General features: G+C 41.1%; 1 protein-coding gene across 2 annotated transcripts in view; it reads right to left on the bottom strand.

The window, feature by feature from the left end:
• The window catches only part of LOC117345098 (sex peptide receptor-like), a 75169-nt gene extending 57394 nt beyond the window's left edge, over positions 1-17775 (bottom strand). The window contains exon 1 of one of the 2 annotated variants that reach the window (XM_033908049.1): positions 17150-17775. The gene's annotated coding sequence lies outside the window, so the exon portion shown is untranslated. Of the gene's footprint in view, positions 1-9607; positions 9847-17149 lie in introns of those variants that run through there. The other variant, XM_033908050.1, reaches the window with a different exon arrangement.
• Between the last annotated feature and the right edge of the window lie 3283 nt (positions 17776-21058).

The following is a 21058-nucleotide window of genomic DNA, read 5'->3' as shown; positions in this document are numbered from 1 at the left end:
ACTATAACAAAGTAAAACAATGTCAAGTTCATTATAACAAAGTATAAAGTTAAGCTCACTCTTATGAATTACTAAACATGTTCAGCTTAGCAACATAAAAAAAGACAATAATACTATCATCTCATTTTCTACACAGATCTCGTTAAGAGACGCTGGACCCCGCCCTGCTCTGTACGCGTACTCTGTCCCCTCCCCAAACCTTTGTACCCCACCCTACTCTGTACGTTTACTCTGTCCCCTCCCCAAACCTTTGTACCCCACCCTACTCTGTACGTGTACTCTGTCCCCTCCCCAAACCTTTGTACCCCACCCTGCTCTGTACGCTTACTCTGTCCCCTCCCCAAACCTTTGTACCCCACCCTACTCTGTACGTGTACTCTGTCCCCTCCCCAAACCTTTGTACCCCGCCCTGCTCTGTACGCGTACTCTGCCCCCTCCCCAAACCTTTGTACCCCACCCTACTCTGTACGTGTACTCTGTCCCCTCCCCAAACCTTTCTACCCCGCCCTGCTCTGTACGTGTATTCTGCCCCCTCCCCAAACCTTTGTACCCCGCCCTGCTCTGTACGTGTACTCTGTTCCCTCCCAAACCTTTGTATCCCGCCCTGCTCTGTACGTGTACTCTGCCCCCTCCCCAAACCTTTGTATCCCGCCCTGCTCTGTACGCGTACTCTGTCCCCTCCCCAAACCTTTGTACCCCACCCTGCTCTATACGCGTACTCTGTCCCCTCTCCAAACCTTTGTACCCCACCCTACTCTATACGCGTACTCTGTCCCCTCTCCAAACCTTTGTACCCCACCTTACTCTGTACGTGTACTCTGCCCCCTCCCCAAACCTTTGTATCCCGCCCTGCTCTGTACGCGTACTCTGTCCCCTCCCCAAACCTTTGTACCCCACCCTGCTCTATACGCCTACTCTGTCCCCTCTCCAAACCTTTGTACCCCACCCTACTTTGTACGCGTACTCTGCCCCTCCCCAAACCCTTGTATCCCGCCCTTCTCTGTACGCGTACTCTGCCCCCTCCCCAAACCTTTGTACCCCACCCTGCTCTGTACGCGTACTCTGTTCCCTCCCCAAACCTTTGTATCCCACCCTGCTCTATACGCGTACTCTGTTCCCTCCCAAACCTTTGTACCCCGCCCTGCTCTGTACGCGTACTCTGTCCCCTCCCCAAACCTTTGTACCCCGGCCTGCTCTGTACGCGTACTATGTCCCCTCCCCAAACCTTTCTACCCCGCCCTGCTCTGTACGCGTACTCTGCCCCCTCCCCAAACCTTTGTACCCCGCCCTGCTCTGTACGCGTACTCTGTCCCCTCCCCAAACCTTTGTACCCCGCCCTGCTCTGTACGCGTACTATGTCCCCTCCCCAAACCTTTCTACCCCGCCCTGCTCTGTACGCGTACTCTGCCCCCTCCCCAAACCTTTGTATCCCGCCCTGCTCTGTACGCGTACTCTGTCCCCTCCCCAAACCTTTGTTACCCGCCCTTCTCTGTACCCGTACTCTGTCCCCTCCCCAAACCTTTGTATCCCGCCCTGCTCTGTACGCGTACTCTGCCCCCTCCCCAAACCTTTGTATTCCGCCCTGCTCTGTACGTGTACTCTGCCCCCCTCCCCAAACCTTTGTACCCCGCCCTGCTCTGTACGCTTACTCTGTCCCCTCCCCAAACCTTTGTACCCCACCCTGCTCTGTACGCGTACTATGTCCCCTCCCCAAACCTTTCTACCCCGCCCTGCTCTGTACGCGTACTCTGCCCCCTCCCCAAACCTTTTTACCCCGCCCTGCTCTGTACGCGTACTCTGCCCCCTCCCCAAACCTTTGTACCCTACTCTGCTCTGTACGTGTACTCTGCCCCCTCCCCAAACATTTGTACCCCACCCTGCTCTGTACGCGTACTCTGCCTCCTCCCCAAACATTTGTACCCCGCCCTGCTCTGTACGTGTACTCTGCCCCCTCCCCAAACCTTTCTACCCCGCCCTGCTCTGTACGCGTACTCTGCCCCCTCCCCAAACCTTTGTACCCCACCCCTGCTCTGTACGCGTACTCTGCCCCCTCCCCAAACCTTTCTACCCCGCCCTGCTCTGTACGCGTACTCTGTCCCCTCCCCAAACCTTTCTACCCCGCCCTGCTCTGTACGCGTACTCTGCCCCCTCCCCAAACCTTTGTACCCTACTCTGCTCTGTACGTGTACTCTGCCCCCTCCCCAAACCTTTGTTACCCGCCCTTCTCTGTACCCGTACTCTGTCCCCTCCCCAAACCTTTGTATCCCGCCCTGCTCTGTACGCGTACTCTGCCCCCTCCCCAAACCTTTGTATTCCGCCCTGCTCTGTACGTGTACTCTGCCCCCTCCCCAAACCTTTGTACCCCGCCCTGCTCTGTACGTGTACTCTGCCCCCCCCAAACCTTTGTACCCCGCCCTGCTCTGTACGTGTACTCTGTCCCCTCCCCAAACCTTTGTACCCCGCCCTGCTCTGTACGCTTACTCTGTCCCCTCCCCAAACCTTTGTACCCCACCCTGCTCTGTACGCGTACTATGTCCCCTCCCCAAACCTTTCTACCCCGCCCTGCTCTGTACGCGTACTCTGCCCCCTCCCCAAACCTTTTTACCCCGCCCTGCTCTGTACGCGTACTCTGCCCCCTCCCCAAACCTTTGTACCCTACTCTGCTCTGTACGTGTACTCTGCCCCCTCCCCAAACATTTGTACCCCACCCTGCTCTGTACGCGTACTCTGCCCCCTCCCCAAACATTTGTACCCCGCCCTGCTCTGTACGTGTACTCTGCCCCCTCCCCAAACCTTTCTACCCCGCCCTGCTCTGTACGCGTACTCTGCCCCCTCCCCAAACCTTTGTACCCCACCCTGCTCTGTACGCGTACTCTGCCCCCTCCCCAAACCTTTATACCCCGCCCTGCTCTGTACGCGTACTCTGTCCCCTCCCCAAACCTTTCTACCCCGCCCTGCTCTGTACGCGTACTCTGCCCCCTCCCCAAACCTTTGTACCCTACTCTGCTCTGTACGTGTACTCTGCCCCCTCCCCAAACCTTTGTACCCTACTCTGCTCTGTACGTGTACTCTGCCCCCTCCCCAAACCTTTGTATTCCGCCCTGCTCTGTACGTGTACTCTGCCCCCTCCCCAAACATTTGTACCCCACCCTGCTCTGTACGTGTACTCTGCCCCCTCCCCAAACCTTTCTACCCCGCCCTGCTCTGTACGCGTACTCTGCCCCCTCCCCAAACCTTTCTACCCCACCCTACTCTGTACGCGTACTCTGTACTCTGTCCCCTCCCCAAACCCAGCACTATATGACCAGGTGAAGTCAGGACAATGGCGATTGTCTGCCTTACCTCTCCAACCAGACGCAGAGTTTCGTGTGTACACCTGTTCTTGCGCCAGGCTCTGAACCCTACGCTTTCATTCATCAAACTTCTGGCTAAGGCGTTTACCGGAAGTGAGAGTCACAACTTTCGTTTGATATTATAATGACGTCACTGTTACTTATCTCTTACTTTCCTCGTATTTGTAGTAAAGCCAGAGTCCGCAAGATACAGAAAACACTTAAAGGATATGTAGATAATCAGAGGGCAGTTCTCAGGAAACACATATACCTCTTACTTATTCGGTTTATGACCTCTCGTTACCTATTGTAACGGACACTGACTTTATAAAATGGCTATTTGTAAGGTTCATATATTATACCTAAGCCATTGATCCCTGGATTTCTTTCAGGGAATATATCTACCCTTCTTTAAATTCTCCATTATCCGACAGATATGTCTGTCTAGTTAGGACAAAGATCTTGTTTGATTATCTTTGTAATTCACTCTTTTTTTCAAAATCGTTTCCACTTTAATGACCTTATCTGTATTTCTTGTGTGCGATAGAATGCCGAGAACATTTAGGCTAAGTAAAGCCATCGTCATAAATCTTCGCTAGCCAGAAGATTTAACGTTCCCCGGCGTTCTTAACTTCTATGGCGTTATATATATGCAAAGTTACCAAATATGTGCCATTCTTCATTGTAGATTCCCCGAGGGACAATAAAACGGGAGCTTCAAGCAGCAGTGTCTGTCGGATGTCCTCTCGTAAGTAATTACTGACATTAGCTATACGTATAAAAGTACTATTAGTGTATTAGGTCATACTGGGGTATTTGATCCAGTTTCACGAGATGGCATTTCTTAAATAACACACTGTCGTATACAATTCGATATAATTTGTTTTTTAACGAGTACAGAGCTTGATTATTCAACAGTTCTAGGCTAGGCTTCATTTTATGAGGACAATGCCATATTGTGACGAGTTTCGTATTTTAATTGTCGCTGGTTACAACTCGCCAGTACTCTTGGTAATTTGTGACCCCAATCATGACAGTGTAGCAGAAACTTTACAAACGTTTATGTGTATTGTACGTATTTTACAAACGTTTCCGTGTATTGTACGTATCTTACAAACGTTTCCGTGTATTGTACGTATCTTACAAACGTTTCCGTGTATTGTACGTATCTTACAAACGTTTCCGTGTATTGTACGTATCTTACAAACGTTTCCGTGTATTGTACTTGTCTTACAAACGTTTCCGTGTATTGTACGTATCTTACAAACGTTTCCATGTACTGTACGTATCTTACAAGCGCCGACATGACTCTAAACGTCACTTGTAAGTGAGACACGAATATGATAAGATTAGCAGTTGCCCGGTCTCCCTGACAAAGTGACCGCCGCGTCTAAATCTGTCCGATCCTGTTAACAATATGTCTGGTGTCCGGACGGGAATCCTGGACAACTAGAGTTGACCTCTTCTGTTACTTTTCACTTATAATTTCTTCATAATGTGCTATGTCGGATCTTTTATAGAAATATGAAGACGTCTTAACAAGCTTAAACACTTGATTGGTTGACAACACAACATGATGTGACCTTTCACCTTAGTTTATTCTCATCATTTCATTAAATTCTTTTGTCGGCTGTGCCGAATCTTTGGAAACGTATTAATATAATGGCTGGTGTCACTCTGAAAACCGACATTTGTCTCTAGAATATCATAATTATACATATAATTGAACTTGAACATTGTTGTATTTAAAGTTTCAAACTAGGGGAGATAAGCTAGTGTTCGGATTTATCTGGGTACTTCGTGACGTAGATATATGTTGATCAATGATTTGTCCGACTGTCGAATTTGTATGTTTTAGGAAAAAACATCTGTAATAAGGTCGAGGGGGAGTCCGGCGAATCATATTGTTCGAATTATGGTAATGAATTGGGATCTGACATGTCTATGGATGGATGTTGTCCATTCTTTCGGCGCGAAATAAATAATGAGTTCTGAGTTATGCTTGCTAGAGAAATCACATCCAAATTAATTGTCATCAAAAGATTAATTAAGCGATGACGCAATATCCTGCTTAAGTGTAAATTGAAAGTAGACTTCGCCTTTTACTTTCCGTACTGAATTCCCTGGACATTCTACATCAGTTCTGCCATACCAACACCATACCGGGCGAAAATTCATTCTATTTTTGGCAGATTTCGCGTCTCAGCACTTTCAACACTCCTATATATTGATCTGTACGACTCACGTGGCGCTTGAAGACGATAATGTATCGGGGGGAAAACGGGGGAGGGGGCCTCGCTGAATTCGGATAGTAATGCATTTCTGTGATAAAGTGAGCGCCACCTGGTGTAGTAACCGGCGCGGTAATATATTGTTTTGTTGCTGACAAGGAAAAGTGTTCTTACATGTAGCTAGACACATATATGTCTAAATACGCATGGAAGGTGACGTCAAAGATGAAGACGCTCGCCATTGCGGGGTCGTCTCGTACATATATTTTGTGTGCATATTCTCCTCGTTTCATCGATTTTGAGTAATGATTACGGCTTCGTTAGCTTAGCGGAAGTCTTCGTCATTTCTATAACCATTTGTTAGTAATACATTACAACAACCACACACTTCCACGATCATAACCGAATGGGTGATCGGTTGGCACAGTGGTAACACACTTGTCTAGCACACTGTTGTTTCACCTAGGCGGCCGGAGTTCGATTCCCGACCGGACGTGAGAAGGTATGGGGTCACGTGTGCTTTCTCTGGGTACACAGACTTTATCGCACAGTAAGACCCCTCGTGCACTTACATCCGGGCCAACAAGCGTGATTAATGTATCTTGATATCACTTTTTTTGCAATTGTTGTAAAGAAATTAAGTAAACATTTTAGATTTTTATCATAACATGATTCAGGGGAAACGGCAGGCATAATAGTGGATTCTGGATATTAAAGAAAAACCCCAGCCATAAACAAAAACCAAACAAAAAAACAAAAAAACGAAAGCAAACCTGTTCAAACTATCCGAAATCAGTTAAATCAGTCCGTAACATTTACAGTAATATATTCACATATAAAGATAGAGTACATTTTAACACGTATACGTCATATAATTCCCTGTCAAAGTTTATCATAATCTTCAAATGGTGGGTCTTTTCGGGTTGCATAATTGGCAAATGACGCGTCTGTCCGCCCAGTCGTTGGCAGTAACATCGAACAGATATACTTCTCTACGTATAAACACACACCCTGTTTAATTTGGACCCCGGGGAGAGGATGAAAACATAATCAGTATGGGATCTTTATTTCGTGCCTTTGTTTTCTCCGATGTAAAGCAATTGTTTGCGGTCCATGTGTGAGTATATATATGATGGAAAAAAAAGCATCGATCGTGAGAAAATAGTGCTCAGAAATATACATAGCCCAACTGGGTGTAAAATTATAATTAAGGTGAACGTCACATATCGGAAAGGCAATCTTATCGCTGACGTCACCGGAAATCCTTATACATGTAAAGGTGATAGATTGTTTTTGACGTTTTCAGTTGAGTTGCCAATTGTTCTCTAAAACATTTTAAAATTATTTTCATAATTACATGTACATAATGTATTACACATAAAAAAAACTACTCTTGTGACGTTATTATCTCGCGACGAAGTCGGGGACGGGTTTTACCGTCCGTCCGTACGCGGGTACGTACATTGTACGTAATGTCTGTATACACAGCACGGCAGTAACACTGCATAAAGCCTCTCTTGTACGTTTGGATTTTCATGTACGTCAGCTCTCTTGCAGCCTCATAACGAATTAGTATTAGAATATCTCGAACGGGCTCGTGTTTCAGGATGGCAAGTCGATACAAGGCTACTGTTGCTGTTTATAGAAAATCATTTTCAGCACTCTATAATGATTTCATTTTAAACGAATTTAGTCAAACTTCATAATTTTACGGTCAAGCATGAGAATACCATCAACGAGTTTGTGTTTCAGGGTGCCAAGGTCACGAACAATGTCACTTTCTATTCATAGGAAATATTATTCAGCGCTCAAGTGACTTTATTTTTAAACGGACTTTGATGAAATTGCGTCGAACGAGTGTGGGGTACTAAGGTCAAGTACAAGGTCATTGTTACTATTTATATAAAATCTTTGTCAGCGCTCTGATCAGCTCCTTATTTAATGGATTTTGATCAAACTCAATAATACATTTCAAGTATGAGAATACCACCAATCAGTTGACCGCAGAACTTATTGCAAGTTATTTCAGAACGCTAGGGGATTTGTATCGCCGTTGTCTTGGTTATGCATGTATCAATGAACAGACTAATGCAAATACTAAATGCACCGGTAGGTATATATATATATATATAGTGTGAATTTCTGGTTTGTGTTTTTTATTATAGTTACTAAGTATATCCATCGAAAGGACATTATATATTTTTAATTACACACAATTACATATATATATATGCTTGTTTTTTACACGAATATAACACAAATGATATACAGCCTCGATGTTACCATCGGAGTTTACAACCGAGACACGTGATAGCGATTTACCTACCTATGATATATATAATGTATACAACAATAGGTAGAATGGGAGTCACTTGAATACGTCAAAACACGCGCGCCGTACACCAGTCACGAAATAACTACAATAGGACCACACAGTGGCACGTGCGCTCGGAATTTATATAAGTAAATTAAACACACTTAACCCCACGTGCAATTACGAGCGGCATATGTTCGAAGGTCATCTGACACAGTGATTTAGTTAAATATAGCTGAGGACACATGCCTCGTTCGTTAAAATCTAAACAGTGACAAGGATCAATCAAAGAACAGATGTCGGACATTTTAAATGTATATATATAACTACATCGACAAATCTACAGATTTTATCATTACAGCACTGTCGATATTAAAAGGTAAATATCGTAAGTTAAGTATCGTAATCACTATACAAACACCACTTAGTGATACACAAGCTTCATATTATATGACGATTACAAAAATCAACTCTGTTATTCAAAATCGACATTGTACAAATTCGATTTTAAATTGTAAATGTGGATAATTTGCATGAGTGACATTGAAAGCGAAAAACTGTTCGATTTCCCCCTATCACTCACCGACATCTGTAATCCTATAATCATGTGTTTACATATGTCTACATGTTATCTATATTTCCATCGTTTTGAAAAATGTGATGTGTCATTTGTAACATTAAATAACACGGCAATACTCTCCGTGTAGTTAGCACTACGCCTACTCAAACATAATACATACACATGTCATATCACGGGCCATATGTAGCTACATATATACATACATATGTAATATCACGGGTCATATGTAGCTACATCTATACATACATATGTAATATCACGGGTCATATGTAGCTACATCTATACATATATATGTAATATCACGGGTCATATGTAGCTACATCTATACATACATATGTAATATCACGGGTCATATGTAGCTACATCTATACATACATATGTAATATCATGGGTCATATGTAGCTACATCTATACATACATATGTAATATCACGGGTCATATGTAGCTACATCTATACATACATATGTAATATCATGGGTCATATGTAGCTACATCTATACATACATATGTAATATCACGGGTCATATGTAGCTACATCTATACATACATATGTAATATTATGGGTCATATGTAGCTACATACACGGTAACCAATATACCCGGTATCTGTTACACCTGGATATCTAAAATACCCCGTATCTACAACATCCGGGTACCTCTATAAAAAGTTAATATAACATAGCATTCGGATAATAATTTCTGGTAAAAACATTTAAAAAATTAGGGTACATTAATTATTTATATTCATAACATCTGGGTACCTTTATATATATAACACCAAGATACGTGTATAATGTACAAGGTAGTACATTATCTAGAAAACTATCGTAATTACACCTACGGCGTAACATGTACACGTATGATAGTCTTATTTTGTCTCTTATTGCAGTGTGTATCAATTAACTATTAATCGGAGAATTGCTAATATCCGGAAATCTACTTATATAACAAGGTAACCTGGTACTTATATTGATATTCCAGGTATATCTATTTAAGCCTTGGCTACTTAAATAACGCACATAAATTAATCTAATATCACCGACACTTCCTGGTCACATGCAGTAAATATCTGTACAAATATGATCCCCCGTTTTTAATTGGCAACCGTTGTTAAATATGAAATCAACATCGTATGTATATATGATACGTACCTGACAGTGGTGAGCTTACGGGGCTCTAAAATACTCTCATTCACAACAGCGTGGTTTCATCACGCAATGCAGATCGCTCCCGATCCGTGTATACTATCCTAGGGAGCCCACGGCTCTGGCGTATAGCACCATCAACGTTTAATACTAGTATAAATTTAACATGTTTTACCAGTCACTGCTCTCTACAATTGCTACGGAATACACTTCCACCAGCTGACTGACCATGTCAGTCCGACAGACTGACCAGTCCATCACTGTCTGGACGTTCCAGCTGCTATGTCCATGCTTTCACCCATCGATCCGGGCGTGATTGGTTCGCCTAACGTCACGGAGAAGTTGTTTTGATAACATTGTCAAAGCAGTATAAGGGTATGCATCGCAAACAACCAAATCGACCTTGTTGGCGAGAACATTGTTCGAAGGGTGGCATTGGATTTTTCTTATTTGATAACAACATCCTGATGTTCCTCGTCTGTTAACGCCAGCTTAAGTGATTCATGGCTCGTTATTGCGGAGTTATATTACATAACTTTTCACAAATATTTTATAATTTTATCGATGATCGTTCTGATATCCCCTCTATTACGAAATGAAGTTATGAACTTAAATAATCATTCTTCCAGTGTAAAGCTATATAAATACTGTAAGTCAAAGTGATTTCCATGGTTACAAATTAAGAGGTTTTGTTTTGCAGACGATCGTACTAAAATTCTCTACATAATTTCAAATTTCGACATGCAGGTAATTAAGATGCCCAAATATTTGACTTTGTTTTAATTATTACGGAAAATTAAACCAAAGTTCCGACTTCAAGAAGATCAGCTTAATTTTAGGACAACAATATCGCACGTGATATCAATTAACCCCCTGGTAGTTTAATTAACTGTACAAACGATACACGGGCTTACAGCATCTTTAAATAGCACTTTAATTATATATACTGTGTATAACATGCTGAATTATATATTGATGGATATGAAACTTATCGGTACAGCTGCTCCAACCTTCTAGGATTCGTACCGGATGCTGTTGCTTATCCGTTTGAGGGGGTGGGGGAAAATGGGTCAACCGATGCTACACGTAAATAGAAAGAGGAAGGGAGGGGATATGTTTTCGGATATTTTTATTCTTTTTACAGAACGCATAATGTATGCGTTTAACATCTTTTTAACTTGGCATGCAGGGTAACGGCAAACCTCGCGGACTTTATAATTTACCAGCAGCGCTTACAACCCAACATCATCTTTCTACTCATAGCGTAGCTCACTTGAATGCTGCCGTAAATTTCATTATCAAGAGTGAGAGGAGAAATAATCGAAATGTGTAGGGCGGACTTCGAAATACGTGACATGTGCACAATCTAAATTTTGCTTTTTGAAATGAAACTGATGATAAGTAGAGCAATCCATATTTTAGGTGTGGCCGACAGGTGTCCGGGTTACCGCCGGTATCGTAACATTGAGGAGGGGACGAGGTATCAATGTCACGTGTTCCAAGGTCACACGGCGCGTAAGGTTTACCTGACGTTTATCGTCAAATACCGAGATATAAGTGATCTTACATAGAATGTAAATTATCTTTACGTTTTATCGAATTTCCCTTTGGAAGGTTAAACCATTACATTTTTAAATGACAGTTTGTGTGTTTTATTATATCGCATGGTGTTAATGATTATCGTATGATAAAAAAAATGCATAGTACTCAATCTGAATCTGAATCTGAATCTGAACTCGTATAATCAACTCATACACAGGGTTATAGATTATCACCAGGGAAACACTCGTGTCCAAGTTTCCTCTGGTCTAATCACCAGAGTTTAGACATTTTAACGGACATATAATATCCCTCGCCAGACATCTGTCTGTCAAAATGTCTAAAGTCTGGTATTGGGGCCAGGGAAACTCGGACTAGATATGGGACGAGGTCTTCTTGAAAAGAAGACTTATTTTCAAATGTCATTTTAACGTTTAATTAAGACATTAAGTAATTAAAGTTTATGGAATAATTATATTTAATGACATCACTTACCAAACGAACGTTATTCGGCCCCGCCCATTAACGGGCTGACGTTAACACCAGCTGATGTTTCTCGGCACGATTTTTGCTCCATCGGAAAACTAATTCAAGATATTGACAATATATTGTATCTGATCTTTTTGTTAAAGGCCATTTATTGTGGTATCTATATAATGTCGTTCTATTTTAGTAGAAATATTTCTATATCATTAAAATAAAACATTTGATCAAATAAAAGAATAAATGATAAAGCACGAGCCAGCACGTGCAGTGATGTGTACATAGGCTGCATGAGCTAGGTGCTGTATTAACATAGATCGCAAGCCAGATCAGACACAGATACTGCCAAAAAGAAAAGTTTCCTTAACTCAGAGCGATACTTTTTTGAAATATTTTGGCTGTTCAATAGGTCTCGGCATACTGGAGTCTGCTATTATTGTAGCAACACGTGAGCGATTTCTGGTTATGATTTGGCAGAGAAATTCAACATATTACACAGTATTACAAGACCTCTGTGGTATATAATTGTTCCTCGTAATTGCCGATAACCTTAGGTCCAGAGCGAGGGCGATAAAACGGAATTCAACGTAATTGTATTTCGTATGCTCGAAACGAACCCGTGTAAATATGTTGTGGATGAATACATGCCAAATGTACAAGATCTGTTATGATACTGACTCTTTTATGTGGATGTCAGAGTCCCATATCGTATTAGTGATATTGATTTACAGACGAAGGTTGTAGTGCGCAAAGAATCAAATTGAAGTAATCATTTAAACGGGGTTTATAATTGATTAAGTTTAGGAGGACAAATTCGAATAAATGATAATAATAATAAAAACATTGTGATGATTTCTAGTTGAATCCTATTGGATTCCAATGTTATTGTAATGTTACTTTCCTTGTAATAAACATTTTATTAGATACAGGAAGGGGCGTGGCCTCGTGGGAATACTTCTAGTCCGCCATAACCAGGTGAAATGGAACTTTTCACGGTACATTGGATGTTGAAGTAATCTTATTTGAATATTTTTGACATTACATATTGATCCATATAATAACTGGAATATTTTAAAGTACTCGCTTCCACTACAGCATTCCTGGTAAGGAAGGATGTACTCTGTATAGACTAGCTGGATGGGGTGATATTTTTGTTAGCTAGGATTGGGACACGACACTAGTTACACATGTACCAGTCAGGAAGATGAATTTCAAGTTTTGCGTTCTAAACAACTAATTGAATTTGTATCTGGCCTCTACTGTGGATAGGGCAACTGATGGTGCCATTTTAATGTGTGATAGCTGCATGAAACAACAACTTATCACGGTAGCATGATACTAACCACAATCACATCAGGTAGCAGACCACAGTGGGATAGCAAGTGATCTTTTTGTAAAGGAGATATGACTCCTGTTTTGTGATTTGCAGAAAAAATGAAAACATAATTTAGACTATAATTGGTATATTCAGTAAGAAATAGTATATACATTATAATGCCATGAATGAAAATGGAACAACATCCTAGAGTAAATAGTTGACGCTCAAAGTAGGCCGAAGTGAACAATGTTTTGACCCCGCAAACATGTACAAAACAGCAAAGTATACGGTATATGCTCGTGTATCGCTTTATTTTGGATAATTTTATTATCTATATGCCAAACTCTCCGATTCCCGAGGGTGACATCTAACGTAAAAGTCGCTTAAACAAAAGAAAAGTATTCGAGATTATAAATTTCCGGATTTTTCGAAAGTGTGCTTACACAGGAAAAGTATCAATTGCAGGAAACAATGGTGTGTAGCAGACGAGATAAGATAGCAGAAAAATCTAATGGTGAACATATGTCAAAACAAGATTAATTCTGTCTTTGGGATAGAGATATTTAATTTCAAATAGGTTTCAGAAAAAATGTGTCGGGAATTGTGTCGTTGTGGGTCTAAAATCATGACATTTCGCAATGTTTAACTGGTTACCATGGTTTTCACAGGTCTGACATAAGTTGTCTTATCCTTCACAGCTGCATTTTAATTGCCAACGATATTTAGATTGCGTAGGTTCCAAACACAATCAAAAAGACAATATCCAGCTAATTGGAACCTCCTAGAACAAGGTTCACATTAGTCGCCTCATTCCAAAATAAGAATTTAGATTATGTTAATGAATCATGCTGAATAATTAGGACAATCAACGGTCGTTACTGCATTAATTGCTGGTAGGATTATTTAAAACTTAGGACCTGAAACAGAACAACAGGATGAAATACAATAAAGGACCACGTGACACGTCACACTTCATAATGTGACATTGCAGACACTACGTGACAATGCACATTACAATGTAACAATGGACAACAAACACCACGTGACAATACACAACACCACGTGACAGTGTATAACACTACGTTACAATGCACGATATCACGTGAGAATGTGCGACACTACGTGACAATGCACGACACTAAGTGGTAATTTGCGACACGACGTGACAATGTGCGACACCAGGTTACAATGCACGACACCACGTTACAATGCACGACACCATGTGACAATGAACGACACCACGTGACAATGAACGACACCCCATGACCATGCACAAGACTACGTGATACTGTACGACACCACGAGACAATGCCCGACACCACGTGACAATGCACGACAATTACATGATACAGCACCGCATCGAGTGACGCACCACACGGCACAATCATCAAATCATTTACTTTTCATTCCTAACAGTTTTGATGTTTAATGCTTCGTTGCCAAGTAGATCACTAAAATACCGAGCCTGTTGGGGGTGAAAAATGATATTCTTTCTGCACTTTTTATGTTCAATTTGGTATCATTTTCACCAATTAAATAAACTTGCAGCCAAATATTCATGATTATATCACGCAGCAGTGATGGATGCATTACTGTCGTAATACATATTCCAATAAACCATGCATGACTAATTTCTATAACCGTTATACACTTCATATGTTCTGAATGAGTAAACTCGTAACAGAATATCAACACCCACGGGAAGGTTTTGAATGTCATATTTACTAATGTATTTTGATATTTTAAAATGTTCTTAAAATGAAATTGCAAAATGAAATTAAGACAAATGATGAAAGAGGATGTGTTTTCCGAGGATTGTGGTGATGAGAACAGGATCCATCAATTGATATTAAAACCGCAAACGACCACACGGTAACAATGGGTTGATGACCAGGTGTGAGACAATAGGTAATCATATAGGGGATTACAACGCCTGATAGGTAACAGGGAGACTGATGTACTGACTACCCTGACAATCAAACAGGTCCTAAGTCTGTGACACGTCAAACATATTGTTTTATACGCCTAAAAGTGGGACACGAGATATCAAATACAACAATGAAATATTGAGTTGTAAAATTTTGTTTTTGTTTTTCTTTCTTCAACCTGCAAACTTGAGAAAATATGATATGAAAGCTTTGTAGTATCTACATTTTAATATGTATATTTTTGCAGCCTCAGAAAGGTACAATATAACTAAAGTGTATGCTGATGTTACAGGTTGTGTTTGATTAAATGGTTGACACTGTTTGCTTTCATCTCGTGAAAAGTAAATTAACATACCGAACGAATACACACAAAATTGATTGTTAAAATACGAAAAGGTGCTAAAAATCCCACCTTTTTAAATCTTTTCCAAAAAGCACCAGATTAGTCAGAATGTTTTAATTTCATAAAATCATCTTTGCACTTTTGCGAAATTTTTATGTGAGAGTTCAAGGGATTCCGCAGGAAAGGGTGGACTACCTCAAAAGTGTTGTAAATACTAAAGTTGTATCATCAAACCACCCAGAAGAATTTTCTTTAATTTTTCCTTCATTTCATTTATTTCAGAAAAAAGTTTTGGCGCCGTTTCAGTTGATTAACGTATGTATTTTACATATAAGACTAACAAAATACTACAAACAAACAGTTGATAGTGATTACCGGTATTACTGTTTCAAATTGTACTCGAACGAGGGACTATATTCTATTAGGGAGGTTGGAAATGAGATGAGTGAGTGGCCGGATGTTATGTAACTTAGGAAACTTGTCCAGAACACAGATAGTTACCCTAGACAAACATGTAAAACCGGATACGTTTTGTCCCTTAATGCACATCGTACAGTTTTTTTGTACACTTCACAGATATTGGTGTTATAGTAATATGAATGCTGGTACATGTACACAGAACATACCTGTCTGCTGGGAGACCTACAAGCTCCTTGTTTACGGAACCAAACACACTTGGTTACCATGTACATGTCATGCCCAGTACAATGACCAGGACATTTATCGATACTGACCGATTCAGCTCAAGATTTTCCCACAGGTAAACGAAGACAATTTAATTAGCCTTATCAACTTACGGCTTCACATAAAAAAGTCGCATAACTTAATAACAGGAATCAAAACGAGCACGCACATTTTATGTACCTCCCTATTTTCAGTCTTTAGTTGTTGTTGCTTTTTGTTTTTTGTTTTGTTCTTGTTTTTTTCTGACGATTTCTTAGAAAGACATGGAAATATTTTGTAGAAGCTATTTTTTCGTTAAATACAGCTGAATAATATACTGATAAAATCGCTAATCCCGTCTATGTGAGACTGAATTAAACATTATACCATATATTACCAACTGGTCTCTAGTGAAGATGTATTCAAGGACGATAGCATTTCTCATGAAGCTGGAATAATGAAGCGCCGTGTTTTTTTTTACCTGGGTAAGGCATGTTTACACATATTGTTCTAAATATGACGCACCTCCTGTCTGTTGTTCAATGAAGTAGCCACCAGCTACTACAATGATACCCCGCCTCAAAATGTCACACTTAGAAAACCTGTATTATATCTGTGTATTGTGTGACAAAGATAAATTAAAACAGGTATACATATTCAGGTAGGACAATAATATGGTCCACAAACACCTGTATTACACCTGTACATCACATGTTAAAAGTGTTACAATGGTAAACACCTATATAATAGGTTTACAATATACAGGTACGATATTGTATTCCGTCTGTAAACACCTGTACAGAAATACTATTTGTAGTTCCCTACTCTAATCAAGGATGAAAATCTCTCGATCGAACCAGAAATCTAAAGCAGCTTCACGGCAACAAGGCCGACGATGTGTTCTCTCTTTGTAATTAAAACAAACGGTTCAATATACAAGGCTATGTCTAAATCGGAGCCTCAGTTCGATTCACTGTCGTATTGTAATGTCAGTTGTGATGACAGAGTGAAATACTGTTTGTCGATATTATTGACTTGAACAACTCTATTTTTATCTGAAAGTACAATTGCATTGAACGTTAATGTCCAATTAAACTGGACCAGTTTGGCGATAATGAGGAATTAATATCCCTCTCACTTCTATGATCAATTAACCGAAGCGTAAACAAATATATTCTCCATTCAGAAATCTGCCGCTAAATTGATTACAGCGAGGCATGGAATACACTATATATATTATTCCAATAACAGTAACAAACAAAATGAATTCTTACCTTGTCATGCACGAAGGTTGCTACCAGTTTTCCGTATTTCCATGTCAGTATTCTCCAATAAGTATACAATCCGTCGGCTCTTATTTTTCGTGTATATTTGTAAACAATGTAGAAGTGACAATAAAACTTGAGACAAAATAAGTGTCCGTCGCCCCTGACACGGTATTCCTTCCCAAGTACATATACTCAAACCACACTACTATTATAGTGATTTCCAAACCAGATTTACTCGTAATGTTTACTAATGACACTATATATCTCAATCGCCGAGATCCGGGAGCCCGGAGAGCTACACTGTTTCTGTCACGTTGTGGTTAGCACTCTTAGCTTTCCTGACACAGCGAGAGCAGCGAACGAGAGTTATGGAGGCCCGATACTCCTCACAGAATGTCCCACCTGAACTGAGGTAGGTGCCGCTTATACACACAATGCTACCGCAGAGCGAAGGATGGGTCTCTCCGGAAACGAGTGTGGCTGGGCCTAACTGTCCCCTTAACGTGAACGTGTCGCAACAGATACCCGGTTTATAGCAGAAAACGATCGATACGGTCAGGTACAACCCCTCATATCAATATTTTACAGCTTCCAAACCCTCTTTGGCTTCCGGCATCGAGGTCTAGTTGATGATGGTTCTCCGGAAGTGGCAACCGTTCATATCTAAAACAACACAGGAAAGAGAGGGGAAATTAGCGGCGACGTAAGATGTTTCAGAAATATGAAACCAAATAAACGTCATATGTCCACATATTACAGGTAATTACAAATATTATTTTCTTATCTAAAAACGGTATGTAAGTCATAATATATACCAATCAGAAAAAAAAGATGTCTAAATAATTCATTCTGTAATCAGGACTGTCACTCACCACATTTTAAACTCGTTGTTTTCCGACAGTGACACGGTTTTAATTAGCTCGTGCGTTTATTCGCAGAATCTTCTAAACGAATTATTTGATTATAGCATTTAAAATAGAAAACAAGGTTAAAATGTGTGATTTTGATTACCGTGTTTGTCAAGTTATTGAAATTAACAAAGAAAAACAGCAATTTAACTAGAAACAAGTTTGGAACTATATTACCTCGCGGACCATTAATGCGTACGTTGTCTGACGTGATATTCTCACGCGCCCGAAGTGGAAGTTGATTATTTTCAAGAAAGGCTGGAGAATAATAATAAGTTTGTATTACTTTACTCTCATTAAAACATAGCTTACACCTGTATAAAGCTTGCAATGTTTGTCAAAAATATATATCTCGGTGGATGTTGACGTGTATTTTGTCAATATCCCATCACGCGGGATCAGAAATATTGAGTTTGTGTAAAGTCTGTCAATAACCCATTACCCAGGTATATAGTAATCGGAAGAGGAGCTCGGGCTTACACAATTAACAATTACTATTAATAATGATTGGCTAAGCGCATCACACGTCTACCTGTAGTATAAACAAATACAGCCAGTGAGCTCCTAGTAGGTGGTAAATATTACACACGTCACACGCCGTGGACACATCAGTTTACAGTGAAATAATGCATTTAAACAAAACAAAAGGTTTTAATGAAATTAAATGTTACAGAAAGAAAAGGGAAAAAAGGTTACGGCTGTTTTCAATAATGCCCCTGGCATGTTACAGTACGTATGTTTACGGCGAACACCACCTCATATCATTGTTTTCGGTTCAATTCATCACGGAGGCTTCATTTTATAAAGCTTGAAATCTAATAAAGAAATGTTCTCAGTTTTCTTTTATAACAAGTGACTTTCTGTTTTCAACATTCGTAATCAAATTGATTAATTTCTTGCATACTTTAATATTTCAGAAAATTAAAAGTTGGCTGAGGCGATGAAGCCTACCAAAACATGATCTAGGTCACAAAGACACTATAAAGTTCAACGCTTCCACAAACAGTAGATTTTCTCACTGTGACATGCTAAAGAACATCCCCACAGCCAGTTCCATGAATCCTAAAGACACGGTGTGAATTTAGGTCAAGGTCACTAATACTTTATCTTAACATGTGAGGAGTAAAGATTAACATATCACAATTTAAGCAGTGTTTCGAATTAAAAAGTTCCAGACAGTGTCAAAACGGTGGAGACAGCGTCTTACGTCCGTACACAGACGTACAGGGTGGAGAGTCCGTCCTCTTACGTCCGTACATAGACGTACAGGGTGGAGAGTCCGTCCTCATGTCCGTACATAGACGTACAGGGCGGAGAGTCCGTCCTCGTGTCCGTACACAGACGTACAGGGCGGAGAGTCCGTCCTCATGTCCGTACACAGACGTACATGGTGGAGAGTCCGTCCTCATGTCCGTACATAGACGTACAGGGCGGAGAGTCCGTCCTCTTACGTCCGTACATAGAGGTACAGGGCGGAGAGTCCGTCCTCTTACGTCCGTACATAGACGTACAGGGCGGAGCGTCCGTCCTCATGTCCGTACATAGACGTACATGGCGGAGAGTCCGTCCTCTTACGTCCGTACATAGAGGTACAGGGTGGAGAGTCCGTCCTCTCTTACGTCCGTTCATATACGTACAGGGCGGATAGTCCGTCCTCTTACGTCCGTACATAGAGGTACAGGGTGGAGCGTCCGTCCTCATGTCCGTACATAGACGTACATGGCGGAGAGTCCGTCCTCTTACGTCCGTACATAGAGGTACAAGGTGGAGAGTCCGTCCTCTTACGTCCGTACATTGACGTACAGGGCGGAGAGTCCGTCCTCTTACGTCCGTACATAGAGGTACAGGGTGGAGAGTCCGTCCTCTTACGTCCGTACATAGAGATACAGTGTGGAGAGTCTGTCATCTTAAGTCCGTACATAGAGAAACAGGGCGATGAGTCCGTTCTCTTACGTCCGTACATAGAGGTACATGGCGGTGAGTCCGTCCTCTTACATCCGTACATAGACGTACAGGTTGGAGAGTCCGTCCTCTTACGTCCGTACATAGACGTACAGGTTGGAGAGTCCGTCCTCTTACGTCCGTACCTAGACGTACAGGGCGGAGTGTCCGTCCTCTTACGTCCGTATATAGACGTACAGGTCGGAGAGTCTGTCCTCTTACGTCCGTACATAGAGGTACAGGGCGGAGAATCCGTCCTCTTACGTCCGTACATAGATGTACAGGTCGGAGAGTCCGTCCTGTTATGTTTGTACATAGACCTACATGAAATAGAGAGCGTTGTTATCAAAACATTAAATACAAACGGCCTCTAGGCTGTTAGGATCAACAAAAAACGTGTGATCACTGCGCCATTTAATCTACACTGTCCAAATTACACCGGGTGGTAACGCCTAATGTCCACGGGTATACAGACACGTTAGTGCATCTTCTATGTTGATATTCAGCTGTCGAATCCCAGTTGACGCATGTTAGCTTTAAAATGCGAATTGCGTTGTAATTGGGGGATAGTTATTGGTTGACTGGATTACCTGACTTAGTGTCATTCTCTCCACTTCGCTGTGTTCATTAACACATTGTATATAGCGGAGGGTAGTAAGACGACGGCATGCAATCCAGCCTAGTGTTATTGGACGTCAAACATAAAATACATACACCAGCATCGTTATAGAACCGAGTCTAATCTTGTTCATTTGGCTTTTGTTATGTATGTATAGATACATGTTTTCGTTTATGACGTCATATTCCTTTCAACTGAAGCAAGAACTAATATATTTACAATAATTTCTCACCAAAAGAATAGGTCCGTGATAGGTCACGGGATGATTGGCGCTTCAAAATGTCTTCATTTGGAAGAGCCAATCACAGCACAGTACAGCGTAGGTTTTTATAACACTGCTATTTGATTGGTTAAGTTTTCAGAGCTGTCATATTCAGACCAATCTGTATGTTCGTGTTATGCGATGTAAATATCATCCCATTTATTTCATCATGACCGATTTGATAA

This window comes from Pecten maximus, chromosome 16, assembly GCF_902652985.1.
Source record: "Pecten maximus chromosome 16, xPecMax1.1, whole genome shotgun sequence".
In the NCBI taxonomy this organism is placed as follows: Eukaryota; Metazoa; Mollusca; class Bivalvia; order Pectinida; family Pectinidae; genus Pecten; species Pecten maximus.
Note: the sequence above shows the minus strand (reverse complement) of the source record. Positions and strands in the feature narration are given on the sequence as shown.